The sequence below is a fragment of the Mastomys coucha genome, unplaced genomic scaffold, assembly GCF_008632895.1.
Source record: "Mastomys coucha isolate ucsf_1 unplaced genomic scaffold, UCSF_Mcou_1 pScaffold22, whole genome shotgun sequence".
Lineage (NCBI taxonomy): Eukaryota > Metazoa > Chordata > Mammalia > Rodentia > Muridae > Mastomys > Mastomys coucha.
In genome coordinates, this window is record NW_022196905.1 from 27,428,621 (window position 1) to 27,435,070 (window position 6,450).

Genomic DNA, 6,450 nt, shown 5'->3' on the forward strand with positions numbered 1-6,450 from the left:
GCCTTTTAATAGAAATCCCTGAGATCTCCTCTGGGATGGTCCCCACCTTCCTGGCCTTTTTCTCCTGCACTTCCCTTCCCCAATTCCTTCTGTTCTTTACATTAGTCTTTTCTGCAACTGCCCTCTTCTTACTTCACTTTCATGGCCACCCCCTGAATTCCACCAAGATGGTTACTATGGAAACACATCTCCTGGAAGTGACATCACTCATTTGCTAGGCAACTGTTTCTAGGGTATTGAATATTAGATCACCATGGCAACCCTCCAGGAGTATACTTCTGCAGTGAAATGGGAAAATGGAATACTCATGTATTTTGGGGGGTTGGGATGAATCCATGGAGAATATATAAAAAGAAGAAAGATTTCAGAAGAAAGAGAGCTTTAGATGCTTTGAAAAAAAATGGGAATGAATGTGAGACTGGAGAAAAGTGGGATCTCTGAGACCGACCCTTTCTCTTTCCTACTAGCTGGGCTGATCGTCTAGCATGCCACCAGGTCGCAGTGCTTGAGAATGAACAGGGACACCATTATTATTATGCAGGAGTGATATGAACACTTGATCTCTCCAAGCAAATCAGGGTATATATCCCCTGTCCATAATTATGCAGGTACCTGGACTTATTTCCTCACTTATGCCTTAATCCCAACAAGCACTGACTCAGCTATTTCTGTGTGTGGCTATTCGAGATACCACAGTAAGCCCGGGTATATGTTGTAATGGGGTTCACAGTTGTGTGTGTGGTGGGGAGAAGGAAATCCCACAGTTATTCCAAAACATGCTGTGGCATGGATTATGTGCAGAATCCAACAGGGAAGAAACCCAGCTTTAGGGGAAAGCCTATCAGCAGGTATTGGAAGCAGCTAAGGGAGGAGGCTCTATAACTAAGGGATGAGGCAGACGGTGTGTGTGAAAGGGAAGATTGGCAGAGGAATTAGCAGGGCCAAGAGTCCTCAGAAAGCAGGAAAAATGTATCTGGGCATAGTGGCTCACATGACTTCCAGTACTCAGGAGGCTTGAGTGGGAGGATTGTCATGAGTTTTGAGGGCTATAGATTCCCTCAAGTTTTCTAGCGCTGGAAACTCCCTGGAAAGATTTTGAGCTTAGCTTGTGTGACTGAAATGGAGAAACACTGTAGACAAAGTTAGCAGGTAGAGCTGACAGGATCTCCAGAGGGCCCGGGTAAAGGGTGAAGGCAAGGAAGGACTTGAGCGGATGCCTAGATTTCTGGTCTTAGCAAAGATGTGGGCAGTGGTGTCTAGCCTCTCAGATAAGGAAGGTGGGTGAGCAGGGTTAGGGTAGAGCTGAAGCAAGAGTGATGCCCGGAGGCAGCATTTAAGGAGATTTATATCCTCAAGATCAGCCTTGAAAGGGAGTGTCTACCCAGATCCTGTGCCCCTAGAGTGGGCTTTTGATTCTTTAGGGGTTGGAGGTGGTGACAAACGTTCATTCAACAGTAACAGCAATCTCTTTCTTGTGTTTGTAGTGGAACCTTCACTTAACCAATGGCCCAGGAAGTGAGAGAGCAGTCAGCTCCTGCAGTGGCTTCACAGCTCTGTGAGGTGTCACAGGGGAGGGAACCAAGCCTAGAGAGAGAGCAGAGCTTGCTGAATCTCGAGGTACCAATCCTCATGCATGGCTTTACCCGTGAGCTCACCATTTCCTCTCTAGATGGTTTCTCCCCGAGTCCTTAGTTTCCTGTTGGGAGAAAGCAAGGGAAGCCAAGGTCTAAGCCCAGGTTCTCTTAGGCTAGCCTCCACAATTACCATGTGGGCTGAAGATCAGAGGGCCTGAGAAGGGATAAGACTCTCCCAGTCTGGCAGAACGTCACGGTCAAAGCCAGTTTCTCTCCGTTTGCAGGTGTTTCTAGCCTGCCTTGAGGAAGCGTGTCTCCCCAGGAGGAGGATAGCTGTGGGAGACCAAGTGTGGCTTGGTGTCTTGCCTATCTTGTCGGTGAATGGGACAATGACACCTACCTACCCCACAGCTTGTGAGGCTAGATGAAACGAGTTAGGGCCTTGGCAGGATCTCCTGCTGTAGAACATAACCAATAAGTCTAAATGGAATTTAGAATTAGGGTGGGAGAGCAAGGGGTGTGGATAGTGCACAACGGGCTTGTGGGTGGAGGTGGGAGGTTAGTTGCTGAGAGAGATGACTCCTCACCAGCTGGTTCCCAGGAGATAGTGTGATTTGGACCCATCCTTCTGGTTCCTACAATGGAGAAAGAGGCTTCGCCTGGCCTCTTGTGGCAAAGGGAGTTTGTAGAGAAAGCCTGGAAACAAGTAGGTTGCATCCATGAAGATTGAACGGGAGTGGGGTAGGGTGGGGCGGGAAGCCTGGTTCCTCTTTGTACTTGTTGTCCTATGCCTAGCTATACTAATAAACAACTGTGGTTTACTGTAGCTTCTAGTTACAGCCCCCTAAAAGCTAAAACTACCTGGGACTTAGAAGGAGTGAATAACTATGACCCCACCACACCCCATCACACACAGGGCTTCAGCAGTCAGGGTTCAACCAGAGAAAACAATATCCTCAGGAGACACCGAAGGGAAGTGATGTGGGTCTGCTTAGGCAGGTCTGAAATCAGGAAGTGGAAGCTGGAACTCTTGAAGACCTGAAGATGCTATCATTAGGCAGATTTCTTTCTTTCTTTTTTTTTTTCTAAAGGGAAAACTCAGTTTTGATTTGAAGGCTTTTCAACTAATTTCATCAAGCCCATTTTATCCTCCCTTATTTAAAGTCAACTGATGATGGATATTATCTGATTCTACAAAATGCTTTCTCAGAATAATTTGGTAGGCCAGGTCTTGGCAGCTTGTGCGATGTATGAATATGTCTTACTGATTCCTTACATGATTCCTTGCATGCTCTGAGAGAGTTCCACGCATAATCCCAGGTACCACTCAAATGTTCTTGACAGTAGATATTCTTCTTGTCTCTAACGTCACAGTTAGAGTCAGCCTTAGGGAGGACACACTATCTGGGGAGCAGGTATCAGACTGTGAACATTCACATTCTACAACCCCTCCCAGTCAGTTTCTCTGTCTCTGCATTGTCTCCTTTTCTGATATGCCATTCTGGACCTCCTTGCCTTGGCTCCATCTGGCCTCCTGGGTTTAAGGGAAGTAGCTGGGCCAGCCTGATACCACTTTCCCAGGCATTTGCTGCCACCTAGCGGGATCGCTGGTGTTCACCACGCTCCACCGGAAGGCAGGAGCTGAGTTTGCAAGAGAGTTTGAGGGGCAATGATGAACGTCCCACGGAGTCTCCCCCGCCCCAACTCCAGGTTTTTGTAGAGTCCTGGGGGTTGGGAGTGGGGTCCTAGAAGATTTGTGGGAATTTTGGAGGTAGTGAGTTTCGACACGCTAGACTTAAGGCGTGTCCAACCTTTTTGACAGCGAATACCACTTGTCATCCACAAAATTTACTCTTGAGAACCTCCTCAACTGTTTTAAGCTGGGTGATGTTGGCGCATGCCTTTAATTCCAGCACTCAGGAGGCAGAAGCAGGCATATCTTCGAGTTCGAGGCCAGCTTGGTCTACAGAGTGAGTGCTGGGGCAGCCAGGGATACACAGAGAAGCCCAGTCTCGAAAACAAACATAGATGAATCTTATTGTTTAAGTTAGTGTACAATTTTTTTGTTGGGCCATAGTCTTTTTTTTTTTTTTAAAAGATTTATTTATTTTATGTGTATGAGTACACTAGCTGTACAGATGACTCGCTCCGGCCCCACCTCCGGCATAGTATGCTGTAGCTGTCTTCAGACGCACCAGAAGAGGGAGTCAGATCTCATTATGGGTGGTTGTGAGCCACCATGTGGTTGCTGGGATCCGAACTCAGGACCTTTGGAAGAGCAGTCAGCGCTCTTACTCACTGAGCCATCCTGCCAGCCCCCCCCCCTTTTTTTTCTTTTGTGGTTTTTCGGAGACAGGGTTTCTCTGTATAGCCCTGGCAGTTCTGGAACTCACTCTGTAGACCAGGCTGGCCTCGAACTCAGAAATCCGCCTGCCTCTGCCTCCCAAGTGCTGGGATTAAAGGCGTGAGCCACCACTGCCGGGCTGGGCCATATTCTTAATTATTTTATTCTTCACAGCCACATGTGGCTCCAGGGTTGGATACACCCGCGGGAGTCGGGGGTTACAGCCCGGCCCTTTCTCAAGGGGGAGAAGAGAACGGAGAGCATGAGGCAGTAGAACGCTCCTTTAGCGAACCCTCTCTTCCTGTTCTGCTCACTAGGCGCCGCACACTTGCTACCTGGTGCAGCCACGGGGCATGTGCTACCTGGTGTGGCCATGAGGTGGCAGCTTCCAGCAATTTAGGGGCAGGAGGGAATCCTGGGAGAGAGGTTTTATCAGCGAGAGTTCTATGCTGTTACATGACTGGATGGTGGGGGAGACTCGCCGTTAGCGTGGCTAAAGGGGGCTGGAGACCAAGGCTGCCAGTCACGTCAATACTTGGAGCAGTCAGACTGACAGCCAATCACTCCTGTAGTCATTTTAGCCAACCAGGACAGCCAATCTAGTTAGACTAGTTAGTCTTTGGTCTAGTCAGCCTGTCTGCCAATCTGGTCTGCCATTCTGTATGCTTCCAGCTGGTCTTCCCAGCATGTCAGTCGGTCAAGACACCAATGGCCCCATATTTTCTCCATCAGACCCACAGGTGTTATTTTATTTTATTTTTTATTTTTGTTAGGAGGTCAGCTGGTGTCTTATGCTCTATTGCTGTGTAGAGACACCATGACCAAGGCAACCCTTAAAAAAAAAAAAAGAAAGCATTTTAGTGGGGGCTTGCTTACAGTTTCAGAGGTTTAGTTCATCGTCCATTATCATCATGGCAGGGAGCATGGTGGCCTGCAGGCAGTCTCTGGAGCAGTAGCTGAGAGCTACATCCCGATCCTGATCGGTAAGCTTTGCAATTGAGGGAGTGGAGGGTCCAACCTGTTCACAGGAAGAAAATATGAAATGGACACTTTTTCAGATCAGAATCTTCTTAGCCCTTAAGGAATGATGGATGGTGAGGCCAACACGATCTCGAGGTGGCACTTGGGGCAGCTAAGGTGCCATGTCCCTGTGTGGGCTGGGTGGTGTTTCCAAGCTCAGCCTTTTAATCTGCAGGAGGGAATCTGATCTGTGAGAGGTTATGGGTCTTTGCCGCCTTCCCTTTTCATCCTGTGTTGAGTACAGCAGCAGTCTGGATCCCGGCCCTTCCAGGGAAGCAGGAGAGCCTGCACGTCTAAGGTGAAGACAGCATTAAAACAAATTATTTTTGAGATTTTATTTTATTTATTTATTTATTTATTTTGGTATTTTTGAGACAGGGTTTCTCTTTATAGCTCTGGCTGTCCTGGAACTCACTCTGTAGACCAGGCTGGCCTTGAACTCAGAAATCCACCTGCCTCTGCCTCCCAAGTGCTGGGATTAAAGGCGTGAGCCACCACTGCCTGGCTTAAAGATTTATTTGTTTATTATATGTGAGTACTGTGAGTTTTCACAAACTTAGAATTGAGGAGGTGAGAAGCCGGCTGAGGTGGAGGGACGGCCTGCACAGAAACCATACACAATTCCCTCCACCCATAGGAGCCTAGGGTGTGTGCCCTTGTGCATGCCATAGCTTCTTTCTGGGCTTCTGTGGTAGTGAGAGGCATGTGCTATGCTCCACAGTCTCCTAGGACTGACTCTTATGTGGAAGTCCTAGGAGAACGTCTTATGTGGAAGTCCTAGGAGAACGTCTAAGGATGTGGTAGAATTCTGTCCAGCTGCAGTGCAGAAACAGGGAGCAGAAGCCTGCTTTTTTTTTTTTTAATTGAAAATTGATTTTTCTCTCATACAGTACATTCCAACCAGAGTTTCCCTGCCTCCACTCCTCCCAGCTCCGCTCCCCCACAGCTTCCCTCTTCCTGAGATCCAGTCCTCCCCCCCCCCCATCAAAAAAGGCCTCCAAGAGACAACAAGCAAACATGACAAAGCAACATACAATAAGACAAGCCTCACAACGAGGCTGGACAAGGCATCCCAACAGGAGGAAAAGAGTCCCAAGAGCAGGCAAAAGAATCAGAGACACATCTGCTGCCACAGTTAGGAGTCCCACAAAAACACCAAGCTCATAGCCACAACATATACAGAGGACCTGGTGCAGTCCCTCCCCCGCCACAGGCCCCACACTTGCCACTTTGGTCTCTCAGAGCCCGTATGCTCCTTGCTTAGTGGAGAATCCTGCTTTTTGAGCCAGTGAGCGGGAGGGTTGCTGTGTGTGAGCAGTCCAGGCGAGCTGGTGTGGGTACCAGGAGTGTGGGTAGATGTATCCTAGACCAGGGACCTTCTGCTGCTTTGCTTTGGTACCTTTGTTGGAACCCTTGGAAAGAGGGAGGGAATGGGGGAGTCTCAGCTATATGCTGGGACATTTCCTCTTTGTACACTAGTCTTGCTTCTCCTTCTCCTTCTCCTTCTCCTTC

The 6,450-nt window shown here is 48.5% G+C and overlaps 1 long non-coding RNA gene across 1 annotated transcript in view; it reads left to right on the forward strand.

Annotated features, from left to right (window-relative positions):
- Positions 1 to 266: 266 nt before the first annotated feature.
- Positions 267 to 6,450, forward strand: part of LOC116069801 — a 52,442-nt gene continuing 46,258 nt past the window's right edge. Inside the window, exons 1-2 of the long non-coding RNA XR_004110145.1 lie at positions 267 to 608; positions 1,485 to 1,617. This is a non-coding gene — a long non-coding RNA (uncharacterized LOC116069801). The remainder of the gene's footprint in view (positions 609 to 1,484; positions 1,618 to 6,450) is intronic.